The sequence below is a fragment of the Giraffa tippelskirchi genome, chromosome 10, assembly GCF_054371585.1.
Source record: "Giraffa tippelskirchi isolate mGirTip1 chromosome 10, T2T-mGirTip1v1.2.pri, whole genome shotgun sequence".
NCBI classification, from domain to species: Eukaryota; Metazoa; Chordata; class Mammalia; order Artiodactyla; family Giraffidae; genus Giraffa; species Giraffa tippelskirchi.
Window position 1 is genome coordinate 76,800,440 of NC_137284.1, and position 16,957 is coordinate 76,817,396.

At 39.9% G+C, this 16,957-nt stretch overlaps 1 long non-coding RNA gene across 1 annotated transcript in view; it reads left to right on the forward strand.

Moving 5' to 3' along the window:
• The first annotated feature begins 6,206 nt into the window (after positions 1-6,206).
• The window catches only part of LOC145524351 (uncharacterized), a 227,133-nt gene continuing 216,382 nt past the window's right edge, over positions 6,207-16,957 (forward strand). Inside the window, exon 1 of the long non-coding RNA XR_014067422.1 lies at positions 6,207-6,570. This is a non-coding gene — a long non-coding RNA (uncharacterized LOC145524351). The remainder of the gene's footprint in view (positions 6,571-16,957) is intronic.

The window sequence follows — 16,957 nt, forward strand, 5'->3', positions numbered from 1 at the left end:
TTTATGGAGCCCATTACATTGGAGAGCTAACCACTCCTGGTTCTTTTTCCTTCTTCTTCATCTTTTTATTGGCTCCTCGGAATATTTATAGCTGCCTTTGTTCTCACTGCAAAGTTATATATCTGGCTGCGTGTGGCCATTTTCGGTTTTTTTTGTTGTTATGATTGGGTATGAAAAGGCTAAGTATGTGTGTATGTTTGAGTGGCTTCATTTTTCCACACATGTATCTGTCTTTATCATCCTGTCATTGCAACTGTCCATTGTATAGCTGTGGATTGTCCACCCTTGGACTCCTTCCACTGTGAGTTTCTTGACATAAAACTTTTTGTGCTTCCATGCTACTTTTTCCTGATAAACAGGTTCTCTAGTGGAGGGAGCTTTGACTGAGATTGGGCTTCAGGAACAAGAGCTTGGCTCCCTGAACACTAAATGAGCAGATCAGATTCCCTGGTTAAGAGTTTCACAGGAACACACTTGCATAAGCGGAGCAGGCACAGTCTGACCTGTGTGGAGAAAGAACAAGGGAGCTTGTTCTGTATCCCAGCCTCATTGACACGAGCTCAGCATGTGTGAGAAGACAGCCATCTATACCGCTCCATTAAAGGCATTTAGGCATTACAGCATCAGCACCAAAGTCTCCAAACTCATACCGGACAACTCAACCTTATCATCCTCATGCCTCCTGCTATTAAGTCCATCCTCGTGTCTGAAAGATGAGAGAGTGGTAGAGATGGCTGATCTAGAGCTAGGGTGTCTGGCTGAGTTATTTAACTCTCCGAGTCTTAGTTTCCACACCTGCAAAATGGGAAAAATAAAAATATTTAACTTATAGAGTGATAGAACTGAGCTAATACTAGTAAAGTGGGTAAAAGAATACCTGGCCCACAGTAAGATCTTAAAACACTGGATCTTATTAATCCTCTAGTTAGAATGTAAGCTCCATAAGGATAAATTTGGTCTGTTTTTTCACTGCTGTATCTCTAGCACCTAGGACTTAGTAGGTGCCAATAGATACTTGCTGAGGGAATTCCTCACCAGGTTAACCTAAGAACTTGTTCCAGGAAAGAATGAGGGAAAGGAGTTTCCTAAGCATCAGATATCAGGAAGCCATGGGCCTGGTTCCTGTTAAGTGCCTGCCCATTTAAGGAAAATTGGGTTGAAAGGGGTTTGGAGGTTCTCCACCTCTTGATATTGCTTCTAGGTCAGTAACTCTCAAACCAATCCAGAAGGCAATACAGGTGATTCCCAAATCCACAAAAATCCACTTCTGTTTTCCTGCTTTCCTTACAGTCGAAGAACGGGAAACGTAGTGCCTCTCCCTCCCCAGCACATCTCCTACTGAAGAAATTCTTGTCACCTGGAGGGGTCGGTTCTCATGACTCCTCTGCTGTGAGGCTCACTTTGAAGGTTTTTGGCATTGGAGGCTGTAAATGTGAACATAAAACTTGTGTTGCCAAAGGCAATTGGGTATCACAGATCTCTTGACTTTGAAGGCTGGAGTTTGCCAAGGCAATTTTAGACCAATTTGTTCTTTATTGTTTAACTGTAGCAGAGTGTTAATGTGGGACTCTTTCTGAATAAGTTTTAGCTGAGGCCCTGAAAGCACAAAGCAATAGGTGGCAAGCATGTATGTAATCTTATTAATCTATAGCTTAATTTCCCTATGGACCCATACTCACCTTCATGGCACCTTTAGATAGCTAGATGACTTGAAGACAAACTTGGTCCTTTAAAGTCTTTCATGCGGACAGTCTTCAATATGGAGTCCATGAAGGAACCACAAGTGGCTTTAATGATGAATGAGTGGGGCAGAGGTGCCCTGGTGTTGCCTTTGCCCACCTCAAGGCTTGCTCTTTTACCTGATTCTTTCAGGAATTCCCTGGGGTATATGTTGAGCAGTCAGATGCAGTGGGTCACCTGTACTCAGCATTATGGAATAGGCTACTCCCCACTCAGAAAAATGTGAGCATTGTTGCAGAAATAAAGAATTTACTGGAATATTAACCACTGCCTGGTAATCCTGGGGAACCCGGAAAGTCATGGAATGCTTCAGCCCAGCTCAGGGCATATACAGGGAAGAACTTTTTTCTTCTGTAGTTGCTGCAAAGAAGCAGTTGAGTCACTAGGGTATATTCCCAGTGGTCCATGGGCGTGGAAGGTTTTTCCAATGCAAAGGAAACATCAGTAACCTCTGACTGATTCTGTCCTCACCTTCTCTGTGCCTATGCTCTCGGGTAGCAATTAGGGAATATTTATGCTGCTGAACTCAAATTTAGCTTCGGAAGGATTGAAAAAATACAATTTCTTGTATTCATGTGACATACAGTTCAGAATGGATTTTGAAAACTTAAGGACATTCTCTTAAAAATGGATAGGACATGTTTTAAAAGGAAGAGACAGAGATTCAGAATGTGAGGTCTTCTTTGGGTCAGGAAACCGAAGTACAAAGAGTTCAGGCTTGAGAAAAGGTAGAGGATGGCAAGTCAGAAGATCTTGGCTGGAGCCACTAAGAACACTGTCTTGAAAACATGAACAACGTGGGCTTTGCCTGAGTGCCATTGGGTAAAGTCTCACGTGAACAGCCCTATCCCTTTAAGGGCAGTCACTGTGACTCACTGGACATTTGTTAAAGCTACATGACAGATCCCCCCCTCCAGCCTTTATCAATTTCAAGAGCTAGAGAAGCAAAGGTATGAAAATGTGCCTTAAATACATCTCTCTTCTGTTATGAGTCCAGGCCTCCTGCAAGCTTTGTGGTGTGTTCTTTCTATGTAAGCCTGAAAGATCAGTTAACACTCACTACACTGAGCTCAGTTTTAATTGAGTCAAAATGAAGGAAGTTTAATAAAACTTTGGTGAAGTATTTAAATATAAATTTAAATATTTTTGATATTTATAATTATGGAATAATCCAGTATAGAAAAACAGGGTTAGTGGTGAGTGCCAGGCATCTCAGATTTATTTTTCTAAAATAATGGAAAAATTTGTGTTTTGAGCCACTGTAAACTTCTTTAAATAATGATGTTGTGTCTAACATCACACACACACAATAATGGTTTTCTCTAACCCTGTCAAGATACAGTCTTGGTTGTTCTGATTTCTATCAATAGCTCTTTGATCACCAAAATCTTTGACTTTGAGGAGCTAGAGCTGTGATTCTCAACCAGAGGGCATTTTTGTCCTCCAAGGGCCATTTGGCAATGTCTAGAGATGGTACTGATGATCACAACCCACTCCAGTGTTCTTGCCTGGAGAATCCCAGGGACAGGGGAGCCTGGTGGGCTTCCGTCTATGGGGTCGCACAGGGTCGGACACGACTGAAGCGACTTAACAGCAGCAGCAGCAGGGGAAAGAGAGGGGGAGGGATTTGCTATTGGCAACTAGAGAGTAGAGATCAGGGATGCTGTTAAACATACTATAACACACAAGACAACCCCTCACCACCAAAGAATTACCTGGAACAGAATGTTCTTAGTATCGAGGCTAGGAAACCAGGAGATAGACTCTTAAAAGTGAGTCTGGTATATTGTTATAAAAATATTAATGAGTTAAGTTATTACAAGATACATTTCTCAACTAGGTTATCTTTTAGAAAATGTGTATAATATTATAGCATCTTAAGTTTAATAGAAAATAAATATGAAATGTTTAAGGTAAAATAATTTTAATAAATGATGGTTTCTAAGGAAAACTTCTTGAAAACAATGATACTCCTAACTCAGTGTGAAGTATAAGACAGTAAACTTGTCTTTCCAGTAATAGCTCACCAGCCCATAACTGGATACCTGAGGCATTTTGTAAGTACAGATAGTGTGTCTGCAACACGGCTTGCTCTCCTGGGGGCAGCATGTCATGTGACCTCTCATTATAGTGCTATCAATACAGATTTCAAATTACCAATTCCAAAGCATTTTTCTTTGAGTTTATTGAAAATTGCTTGAGAGGCACAGTGTGCATGACAAGCACCCCACCTATGTGGGGGCAGATTTGAGAGGAATGACATGAGTTCTAACAATTTTCTCTTGGAGAACTTTATCCCATCTATGCGAAGTCATATGCAAGTTGTTGGTTTTTTGGTTCTTTTTGCCATGTGTTTAGTCTGTTCAGGCTGCTATAACAAAAGACCACAGACTGGATGGCTTGTAAACAACAGAAATTTATTCTCACAGTTCTGGAGGCTAGAAGTCTGAAATCAGGTTGCCATTGTGGTTGGGTGAGGGCCCTCTTCTGGGTCTCTGACTTCTCATTGTGTCCTCATGTGGCAGAAGGGATGAGGGAGCTATGTGTAGTCTCTTTTAGAAGAACACTAATCCCATTTGTGAGGGTCCACCCTCATGACCTAAGCACCTCCCAAAGGCTTCACTTCTTGGTACCATCATATTGGGCATTAGGATATCAACATATGAATTTGGGAGGCAGGGAAGGCACAAATATTCAGACCACAGCACCATAATTACATGAAATGATGTCCCAACTTCTCTCACTTAGGTTTATCTGCCTTTCTCCACACTGCAAACATAAATGATTAGCAGTGTGATATTATATAAATCTTCTTTACCATTAGTCTTTGGAAATGAAGTGTATTATTTGTTCAGAAAATTATATCATGTTTGTGTGGAATTAATTTGTTCTCACTAGGCTGCAACTTTAGGAGGAGGCATCTAATTAAAATAATTCTTGGGAGACAAAACATATCAACATAAAGGAAATATTTATATCATGAGTTTCTATAATATGAAAATTAAGCATCACCTTCCAGTCAAATGAGCTAGTGTCCTAGAGAAGCATTAATGCTGGTTATGCAGGTCTACTTGAGGTATGCATATCAGACTCTATTCTCTGATAGCACTGTATTCATCCCTCCAGTCATTCAAGAAAGATTTATTGAGTGCCTTCCACTTGCAAATGTTGTACTAGGCATTATATGGGAAATGTGGTGTGCTGTGCTTAGTCGCTCAGTTGTCTCCGGCTCATTGCAACCCCATGGACTGTAGCCCGCCAGGCTCCTCTGTCCATGGGGAATTCTCCAGGCAAGAATACTAGAGTGGGTTACCATTCCCTCCTTCAGGGGATCTCCCCAACCCAGGTATTGAACCCAGGTCTCCAGCATTGCAGGCAGATTCTTTACCATCTGAGCTGCCAAGGAAGCCCATATGGGATATAGTTGCTATAATTTGTTGGGTAAGTTTTACCTATAACACAAATCAAAATTTAAAATTGTGATTGTGTCAATAAGTCACTATTTTGTTTCACTCATCCATCCATTCAACATATATCTGAAGTACCTCTATGTACTAGGAATTATGCTAAGTGCTAAGGACACCAAGACTTTTAATTAAAGTCAATAATCCTTATTTAAGTAGGATAGGCATAAAAACTTTCCAGGTTAGATGAAAACCAGCTGTGATAGAAAATGTGGCTGGCACTCAGCATCCATTTTAACCTCCTTCTGCTGAGCCTTTTTAAAAAAATTATTTTTAATTGGAGGATAATTGCTTTACAATGTTGTATCGGTTTCTGCCATACATCAGTATGAATCAGCCATAGGCATACAGATGTTCCCTCCCTCTTGAACCTCCTTCCCACCTCCCACCCCATCCCACCCCTCTAGGTGGTCACAGAGCACCAGGCTGAGCTCCCTGTGTTATACAGCAACTTCCCATTAGCTTTCTATTTTACATATGGTAATGTATATATTTCTGTGATACTCTTTCAATTCATCTGACCCTCTCCTGGCCCTGCTGTGTCTGTAAGTCTGTTCTCCACGTCTGAGTCTTTCTTCCTGCCCTGCAAATAGGCTCATCAATGTCATTTTTCTTGATTGCATATATATGCATTAATATACAATATTATAACTTTATTTTATCTTTTTGATTTACTTGACTCTGTACAACAGGCTCTAGGTTCATCCACCTTACTAGAACTGACTCAAATTTGTTCCTTTTTATGGATGAGTAATATTCTATTATATATTTGTACCACAACTTCTTTATCCATTCATTTATAGCTGGACATCCAGGTTGTTTCCATGTCTTGGCTACTGTAAATAGTACTGCAATGAACATTGGTGTACATGTGTGTTTTCCAATCATAGTTTTCTCAGGGTATATGCCGCATAGTGAGTCCTGAGCCTTTTTGTACTGCCAGCAGCTGGGAGACTAGATTCCAGAGCCTTGCTTCCCAGAATCCCTTGCTGCTGGACTTCTGCGTGCAGATTAGACGCTCTTCCCCGAGACTTGGGAGGCAGCCTAGGCAGAGGGAGCCATTTTCCTACAGCTTTACGGGTTTCTCCGGGGCAAGTGCCGTCTTGGAGATGTTGGTTTTCTTGTAGCGGTTTTTCAGTGTCCAGCCGCTAGCTTCATGAATGCTGAGAGGAAAATGCAATAGTGGTGGCAAACAACCGCTTCCTGACACTGAGCTAAAAGTTCCAGTTAATAAATTAAGTGGATTCTCCACCTTCCTGACTGCGGCAGAGCAGGCCCCTAATGGACAGCTTTTGAGGTGTGTTTCTGAGAGCCATTCCTGAACAACCAGTCGGAAGCCCCTGTCTCCAGCCCTTACAGCAGTTTTGTAAGTAATTAATTCGCTGCATTCATCCTGCTTTAGTCAGGTTTCGCTCCCTGCAGCAAAACTTGAACTTTAAAACAAAACCGCAGGAAACATGCGCCGTATTGGAGGCCTTGAGGAGCAGCCTGTCTCCCGCTTTAGGTGCTCGTGGGTTCTGAGTCCTGTGAGGCAGATGAAAGTCAACAAGGTCCGCTTTGCCGCGCAGAGTAGATTCCCTTGCCCTTCAGGCACTGGATGGGGCTTTGAGAGTTTTGTGCTGGGCAGCGGCATGGCGGCGAGACCCTGGGAAACAGAGACTATACTCTCTTCATCTTTGTATCCTCTGACTAGCGGAGTGCCTAGGGCATATTAGCCCTTGATAAAGATTAGATGCTAAACGATGGGAGTAGTGCTCTAGGCGCATTTATCAGACTAAGGACGAGAGCGGAGGCAGAGAGCCACCGGAGTTATGTGGGTATAAAGTTAAAGGAGCCTGGAAGAGCATGCGGAGGATTTGAAGCAGAACTCAACAAGCACTAAAGGACTATAGCAGTCAGAATTCAAAGAGAAGCAAACCCAGTAGGAGATATATACATATATATAGTATGAAGTTTACTGCAAGGAATTGACTTATGCAATTGTAGGGGTGGGAGGGGCAAGCCTGCAATCCTTAGGGCAATTAGTCAGGCTGGAGCTCTTAGGTCCACAGGTGGAATTTCTTCTTCAAAGAAGCCTCTGCTCTTAAGGCATTTTAGATGATTGAATCAGGCCCACTCAGATTTTATAGAATCTTTCTTAAAGTCAACTGGTTAAGGATTTAAATCATATATATAAACACCTACAAAACAACATCTAGATTAGTGTTTGATTGAATAACTGGGAGCGATAGCCTAGCCAAGTTGACACACTATAAAAAGACCATCCACCAGTGACCCTGTGAAGCAAGGAAATAATAGAAAAGGGTGAGGAAGGAGTCAGATGTAGCAAGTTCATCTACTCTTTTTGATGATCTAGCATGCAGATAGGAAGTGTTTAACGCGCACTGGGGTAGCAACCTGTTCTACTGCATGAGACTGATGGAGGTGCTTTACAGTTGAATTTACTAATAAGCAGAAAAGCTTCTCCCTTAAGATTAAAGTAACTCATTAATTTATTATCCAAACTGAGACAATATTGAGAATAAAAAGGCGTTCTGTTAATAATTATGTCAGGAAAACTAGCAAAACCCAGGACAGTCCCAGGCAAAACAGAGCACATGGTCCGTCCCCTCACTCAGCCAGAGAAGCTTTGAGTCCTCCTTTGAACTCAGCTCTTGAGGTTTCTTCAGTATATGCAGATGTACAGTGTCTCTCCTACCCACTTTTAATATTGCAGTGGGGAAAAGAAAATGCCATTAAACACAGAGTTTCGTTAAGTTTGTTAAAATTCACATGGAGCAATTTATTAATACTGAAAGATCATTTAAAAAGCAAGATTTTTGTTTTCCTTGAATGAACCAGTTTATGAGAGGATTATCTTAATAAACATTAATGGATACAAATTGTAAGCAATTAATGGTTCAACATACCATTCATGCCAAGTGATACAGTGATGTTACAGTAAAAGACCCCAGTGCATAACATTTAGGAGCTTGACTTTGGAGTAAGATTGCTTTTGATTCATGTCCCAGTTACTTTATTATTGATTATGTGAATTTGAACAAGTTGCTCATTCTCTCTCAGTCTCAGTTTCCCTACCTGTTAGATGAGGATAAAGATAAAGCTCATATCATGGGAGCATTTGAGGATTAAATAAAACAATCCATGTTAAAAATGCTTGGCATGGTGCCTGGCACATAATAAATTTTCTATAACCACATGTTGTTATTACTGTAATACAGCTGTGCCGTCTTTGAACTGAAATATCAAATAAGATTTATTTCAGGCAACACAATAAAATGTTCTTATTTTTAGGACTATTTGCTAGGGTTTTATTCCTGTTTACTAGCATGTCCATTTCAATTATATAATACTCGTGGCAACACCATACTGTATCTGGAAATTTCCATATGACAAACCCCTCCTGGAGCAATATTAGGCATCATATTATCCACATCTTCAAAACCTTTTTCATAAATGTGATTCTTATCCATGAAGTGTAATTATTGAATACAGCTTTGTTTGTGAGATTTCTGCTGAGAGACAAACTAGCAAAAGCATAGGACTGTTCAACCTTACTAGAAATGATGGGGAATAAAAGAGCTTTCCCACTATGCTTTGTAGTTTATGAGACTATCTCCAGGTAATTCATTAGTTATAAAGTGACATGAAAATCAATTAATTTTAATGGTGGATAACAGATTATGGTATTTAATAGTTCATCTAATTTCATGAAGCAAAGTGAATTAGACAATGCAGTGTAAATCTAATAAGAGTTGTGAGAGCTCATTTGACTGTCAAATGCAAATATGAATGTGTGTGTCAAGAATTGGATAAAAAACTAAAGCATTTTATACAAACTATACGCTTTATGTACAGTTTTAAGTTAGAAGCCTTAAGAAATGGAAGACACTGTTCTGCTTTAGCTTGCTCTTAGAACTTATTTATTAAGCACTTACTATCTAATCTATGGTGTCTGCTAAAGAAAATAGCCCAGAAAGATACATGCATCTCTCTTATCTTTTTTTTTTCCTTTGTAACTATAAGTAGAATAACTTAGAAATGTTGATGGTAAAAAGTTCTTCATGAAAGGCTGTTTATGAATAATTGAAATGATGGAATACCAGGCTGTTGATGAGTTCTATTCATCTGTATGATATTAAAAATAGCTTATTTGCTCTAAAAACATTTTTTTATTGTTCTTAAATAAGTCCATTTAAACTCAGAAACAGAGCCAGTTCTTCATAAGATTTAGCACAGCTGAGAATTTCCTTGCCCCATGAAACTCAGTTTACAGCCCAGTTTCCATTCCCCAGTAGAATAGAAAGTACAAAGGCAGCCTTGCTAGAAAGTTTCTTTTTAAAATGTTGCTAAATGATTTCTTTGAAATAGTTGTTGCTTTACAGTAAAGGAATAGGAGGTCACAGTTGCCTGGTTTCTATTAATTCTCCTAGTTAATAAAGAGTTAAACAGTGAAGTGTGGACTTTTATTTTTATTTTTTTTAAAGGCATTTTGAAGGTGCTAGAGAGGGAAGGCCTGGTTCTAAGTGGTCATGTGGCTACCGCCATTCATCTTGGTAGTGACTATCTGTCAAAAGTGGCAAGAGTCCCTGTTAACAGCCCTGACCTGAGCAGTAATGAAGGGAGAGTGCACGGCAAAGTGTCCATTATCAGCAGGTCGGGAGCAGTAAATTGGAGCAGTTTGCTTCAATCTTGCTGCAAGTTGAAATGTAAGATAGGTGGGGATCAGCAAGAGGCAATTTTATCCTATGATCATTTTTGTCAGATCGCATCAAAGTGGCAACTTAGTTCGATGCATGATTTCAATTAACCAACTCTGGACGTAATGCTTCCACTGCCAGGGGAAGCTCTTTTCTGAGCCTGGGTTCCTCATTATTTCTTATTTCAACCCACCTGGGTACCCACAGGTGAAAGGAACTGTGAGGTTAGAGAAAGGAAGTGACATATATGGATGACAGCCACTCCCCCAGACCTCGCCTCTGGGCAGCAAGCATCACCGTGTCTGGGTAGCTCTAAGTGCTACCTTGCTTATCTGCAAATTTCCTAACTCATAAATCTGTTTTTAATGACCTTCAACTCTGGATTTTAAATATGTTGAACTTGCATGTTGTTTACCCTTTAACAAAAGAATTAGTCTTTTGCATGACAGTTTTAGGGAGAGTCAGGTCACAAAGATCTGTACTTGTGCTAAGTCACATGAAGTTACTCATAAGCACAAAAAAGTGAATGTGAAGCTGAAGACTGAAGCTTTGTTAATTCTTAGATCCCTGAGAAGTATTTCCTAGATGGCCTAAGTGAATACTGGGTTCATTGATTGTACGGAACATATCCATATGTACATAAGGAAAGCCATGTCTGCTCTCAAGGAACCCACAGTTCAGGAGAAGTAAGACATAAACAAACAGCTACAATAAAAGGAGGAAGTTCCATAAGAGGGAAGCAAGATCCTATAGGAATTTAGAGAAAGATCACTTTTGGTTGGGGAAATAAGGGCAAACACCAAAAAGGTAAATATTTAAACTGGGTCTCGGTAGCTGGGCGGATACTTCCAGGTGAAATTGGAGAATGTCTCTAGTATTAGTTTTCTATAGAAGCCTAACAAATTACCATACATTTAGCTGCTTACAACATGACCAGTTTATTAGCCCACAGTTTCTGTGGGTTAGGACCAGGGTTAGCTGAGTCCTTTGTTCAGAATCACACCAGGCTGAAATCAAGGTGTTAGCCTGGATTTGAGTCTCATCTGAGGCTTGGGTTCTTTAGCTAAGCTCAGGCAGGTTGTTGGCAGAATTCAACTCCTTGCAGTTATAGAACTTATTCCCCGCTCTCTCACTGGCTGCCAACGGAGGGTGATTCTTATGTTTTAGAGGCTACTCACCATTCTCTGCCGTGTGGTTTCCTCTTCAGCATGAATTTGTTCCTTCAAGACCATCAAGGTTATGCTTAAGAAGGGCCCAGCCCCTCCTAAGCACTCACCTGATTAGGTCATCTCCACCAAGATGATCTCCCTATTGATTAAGTCAGAGTCAACTGATGAGTAACCTAGCCAACCACAGGAGTGACATCCCAGCATATTCACGGGTTCTGTCAGGTGAAGGGGGCTGTACAAGTGTGTATTCAAGAGATGAGCATCTGGGAACCATCTGGCATGGTACTGTATAAAGAACAGTTTTTGAGAAAAAGAAAGGAAGGGGCTAGGAAGGAAGCATTAGGGATATTTGTGAACAGGTAGAAAAGTTATGACCAACCTAGACAGCATATTAAAAAGCATAGACATTACTTTGCCAACAAAGGTCCGTCTAATCAAAGCTTTGGTTTTTCCAGTAGTCATGTATGGGTGTGAGAGTTGGACTATAAAGAAAGCTGAGTGCCAAAGAATTGATGCTTTTGAATTGTGGTATTGGAGAAGACTCTCTGGAGTCCCTTGGACTGCAAGGAGATCCAACCAGTCCATCCTAAAGGAAATCAGTCCTGAATATTCATTGGAAGGGTTGCTACTGAAGCTAAAACTCCAATACTTTGGCCACATCATGCGAAGGACTGATTCGTTTGAAAAGACCTTGATGCTGGGAATGATTGAAGGCGGGAGAAGGGGAAGACAGAGGATGAGATGGTTGGATGACATCACCGACTCAATGGACATGAGTTTGACTAAGCTCCAGGAGTTGGTGATGGACAGAGAAGCCTGGTGTGCTGCAGTCCATGGGGTCGCAGAGTCAGACACGACTGAGTGACTGAACTGAACTGAATGTGTTAGTTTTCTCAACCAAATCAAAACATCGAGGTGACTGGGGAATATTGGCCTGGAAAGGGATTTTAGATTAAGTCCATGAAGCATCTTAAATTTCAGAATGCAAAATCACCAAAGGTTTATAAGTGGTGACATAATTATCATTATGATTTTTAAGAAGGTGATTCCTTAAGAAGGTGCAGGACAGATTGAAAGAGAAAGCACTGTATGAGAAGGGGTTGTCTCTCTCTCTCTGTACAAGGATGGAGGTTCTTAGGGTAGTGTCTTGCTGCTGTAGCTTCAAGTAGAACATAATGGGCACCCATTACACATTTGTCAAATGAACAAATGAGTGTGACAGGACAGGAAACAGTTGTCATAGTCTGGGTGAGCAATATTAAGGGAGGAATTAGGGAGACAGCAGTGCAAAGAGAAAGGAGGGGAGGTGTATTGAAAAGATGTTGCAGAGCTGTAAGCAATGGGATTTATAAACCTGTGGAACAGGAAGAAAAGAGAAATCAAAACTGATATCAGTTTGGTTTTTTCTTTAGGTGTCATTACCAAAAATTTATTGCCAAGACACTTCCCCTGTTTTCTTCCAGGTGTTTTATGGTTTCCAGTGTTACATTTAAAGTATCTATTTGATTTAATTTTTATGAGTGGTGTAAGATAGAGATCTAGTTTTATTCTTCTACATGTGAATATCCAGTTTTCCTAGCCCTGTTTATTGAATAAATATTCATCTTTGTTGTATATTCCTGGCTATTTTGTCAAATATTTTAAGTCTTTGAATTAAAGGATATGCACAGGTATAGACAGGTAGATAAATGTTGCTTATCAGTGGCATATGTACATTTAAAATATGTAAATAATTTGGAAAAATTCATAAGTGACAACCAAGATTGTTGAAGAATTACAAGATAGCTTTCATAAGAAAAGATTAAAGTAATTGAACCATTTAGTCATGAAAGCTTAGAGCAGGAGGTACCGTACATGCTATTCCACTGAACCTTTTAACTAATGAGGACTCTCACAATACCCTCTGTGCGTGATCATTCTGTCTTTGCTTAGACAATTTCAGAGACCAAGAAACCACTGGATTTTTAGACAGCCTGTTTAAGTTTTGGGCAGCTTTGTTATTACATCTTTATCATATGTCAAGATATGCCTTCTTATGATTTATTTCCATTGCTCACAGCCTACTCTTTGGAGCAGTGCCCAACAGACACAATATTCCTTCACATGACAGCACTTCAGGCCAACTGAAGTCCCATTTCTTGTGAGGAATGCATTCCTGAGGACCTTGCATATTCAAAATTCATGAAAACTGAGTCTAATTCTGAAAAGATTGGTAGTTAGTCTAGTTTTCTGGCTAAAATGGTGCTTCTGTGTGGCAATAAGAGAAGTACAATTCACTGTTTGAACTTGTGTAATTCCTGATTAATTTTTAATTGAGGAGAATTGCCTTTGGAGATTAAGGAGAGCTATTTCAAATTCCCTTAGAAAGGCAGAGAACTGTATTTGAAGAAAACTGTCATTTCTCCAAGGCTTTTCTTTCCAAACTCCCTCAGCATATGGAAACAGCAATATATTAGTCTACTAAAACAGTCCATGAAGCCTCCATCTCTAGAGATGGAGGCAGTTTAAGAACAGGCAAATTAACTCTCTTGAGGGATCAAGAATTTGCATATTCAGAGGCTGAGAAGTAAACCAGATGACCCACTGAAGTTCTTCAGCACAGATGGCATTCTGATTTTTGTTCTTCAACCCCAGGTTTCTTAAATGTAACAGTGTTTCCACACAACTATTTCCAATGGTAGGTATAAGGCATATCCAACAAAATAGAAACTTAAAATACAGATTGGCAAAAGAGAATACCATTGTTTTTTTTTCAGTATATTTATGTGTATGCATAATATGTAATGTCCAATATTCAGAAGTCATTTATTTGCTTTAAGTCTTCAACTTGGCATGAACCTGTGTTTGAAAACCACTACCTGTGTTTGAAAATATAATTTTTATTTACATATTGTTATATTTCACCATAGAACTCATGGATTTTTTGCATGTGTAGCATTCAGTTTTCTTTCTCATGTGGCACTTGAGCATACAGAGAAATTTCAGAAACAAAAAGAAAACAAAACACTTTGTATAACACTTCATATAAAAGTTCCTAGCATTTTGCTTTTAAGAAATAAAGCTGTTAAAGTCAACTAACTGAAGCCCTGAGTGACTGCCACTCACAACTGAAGCCCTAACCCCATCATTTTTTGCTGTTTTGTTCTTTTCAAACAAGTAGCAGTCATTGAAGTTCAAAAGAACACTTTTCCCCTTTGAAAACTTTTTTTTGTCTTTGTACACACTGAAAATTCTCAGCAATAGACAGGTTTATGTTTAGACAGACTGAATTGTCTGAAAAATTGTGATGCTGCAACTGGGCTGAGAGAGAAGTGAAATGTTTCTTTATGTCTGAACCTCTCTAACAGGAAGACAAGAAAAAAGTTGAAATTGTTCTCCAAATATGAAAGCTATCTGTCAAAATATTACATTGTTGAAATGATTATTATTTAAATTTATCATCCCAATAGCATCTGCAAAATGAGAGGAAGAGGGTTAAGAAGAAATGTTCTTAAGATCTCCTGGAGCTGATGTTTCCTTAGCTCTCAACAGTTGCTCCCCAGATGTTAAATAGCAGGTTCTTATTTTCGAAGTCTATACAAATAATTAGTAAGCTGTGGAAAAGATTGGGACAACTCCTGTCTTCCTCACTAATTTAGTTAGCCTTGATCTAGACTCTTATCTGTACTACCCAACCAAGTACAAAACTGAGAAAATAGAGTCCTTTGGAAAAAGAAAGCTTGAAAACACAAGGTGGTTGAGAGAGATCGTAAGACTATGAGAATAACTGGTGGTGTGGAGTCTGGGCTTTCCAGGTGGCTCAGTGGTAAAGAATCTGCCTGCCAGGCAGGAGACACAGGAGATGTGCGTTCTATCTCTGGGTCAGAAAGATCCCCTGGAGACGGAAATGGTAACCCACTCCAGTATTCTTGCCTGGGAAATCCCATGGACAGAGGAGCCTTGTGGGCTACAGTCTATGAGGCCAGTCATACACAACTGAGCTACTGAGTACTGAACTCTACTGTGAGATCTCTGAGAAAAGAGAAGGAAGGAGAACCAGAGCTCATCTGAACTCACTGGTCTTTGAAAAGAGGAGGGAAAATGAGGTTGGAATCAGAGGTGGGTTTTACAGATGAGAAGATGAAGGAATTCCCTTCTGGTGATTTCTGTTTTTGAAAAACAGAAATTTAATACCCAAAGACTTTTATATTAACCAAATTCATAGGCTGAGGACAAACTGCCCTCCTTTAACACACATACACACACAAAATCAACATAGTCAAGGTCATAAAAAAAAAGAAGATAGAGGGAGAAATGACTAGTTTATTTCATGAGGAACCAAATATTTATAATAGCAGCAATAATAGGAGTAACTGTTGTCAACTACAAATTGGCACTTACCATGGGCACTTGGTATCTACCTCTACAAGGATTAAATCATGTACTGCTGCAGCTGCTGGCCTTCAGTAACCCCCTAAAATGAGTTCAAGGTAGAGAGCAGAAATGAGGCATTCTGTGTTGTGGGGAGGGGTAAGGGGACTGGCAGAACACGTCTTCATGTAGATATTTTCAGGAGCCAATTTTACGAGCCCAGTTCTTGTATCTCCCCATATCTGGAGGAGGGAATGGCAACCCAGTCCAGTATTCTCACCTGGAGAATCCCATGGACAGAGGAGCTTGGTGGGCTACAGTCCATGGGGTTGCAGAGCAGACACAACTGAGCAACTAACACTATGTCTAGAAAAGCACTGACATCTTTCATGGTGAAGACTGTTCCTTGTGACTAGCAATAAGCTTCATGAGACTAGTAGAAACCTGGAAAAATATGGGCTTGATTGCATGTATTCCCCCTTCACTAAAATCACATATATACTGACCTTTACCCCCTGCCTCTTTGGAGCAGTTTCTCAGAGCTACTTGAGGTACTCTCTCCTGGACTGGTCCGCATTTTGCCTCAAATAAAACTTAACTCACAGTTCTCACGTTATGCATTTTTTTAAGTCGACCCTATTGATATTATCAGGACTGAATTTGATTCCGTAAAGTCCATTCTAAAGACTCACGATAGTTTTTGCCCCAAATTAGTTGCAGACAAGGCTTTAAAAAATCTACCATAGGAGGGCTTCCCTGGTGGTCCAGTGGTTAAGAATCCACCTTGCAAAACGAGGGACACCAGTTCAATCCCCTGGTCTGAGAAAATCCCATATGCCTCGAAGCAACTGAGCATGTGCTCTGAAGCCCCCAGGCTACAACTACTGGAACCCATATGCCACAGAACCTGCACTCCTCAGCAAGAGAAGCCACTAAAATGAGAAGCCTGCACACCTTAATGAAGAGTAGTCCCCACTCACCACAACTAGCAAAAGCCTGCATGCAGCAATGAAGACCCAATGCAACGAAAAAGAAAAATTAAAAAATGTCAACCAAAGGAATCAGGTTGATTATTTAGTGCCTGTCCTGAGATAGGATTGGAAGGGGATGAGCTATGTACCTAATGTGGAAAGTAAAACTTTTAACTTCAGTTTCCTTTGCATTCTTTGTAATGATGTATAAATCAGAACCAGCTGAATTAAGCAGGCAATGCACAGCACTTGAATACAATGATTAATGGTATCTACACAGTAATTTATGGGAAAATGCTATTAAGCTCAGATATTATCATGACCGTTTTTACTACATAGTATAGTTCAATACATGTGTACGATATCACCTTAAAAAAAACAAATTTGCATTACTTATTTTTCTCCACATTATCAACCTTAGTGGATAGACGCTTGACCATCTCTGTTAAGAGACGTGCTTCATCTCAGTTGTGCATATATGATGATATTTCTTACATTATCAAAATGTTTAACAGTCTTATGATGGAAAGGGAAAAAGGATTTAAGGTGTTTAAAATAAATTC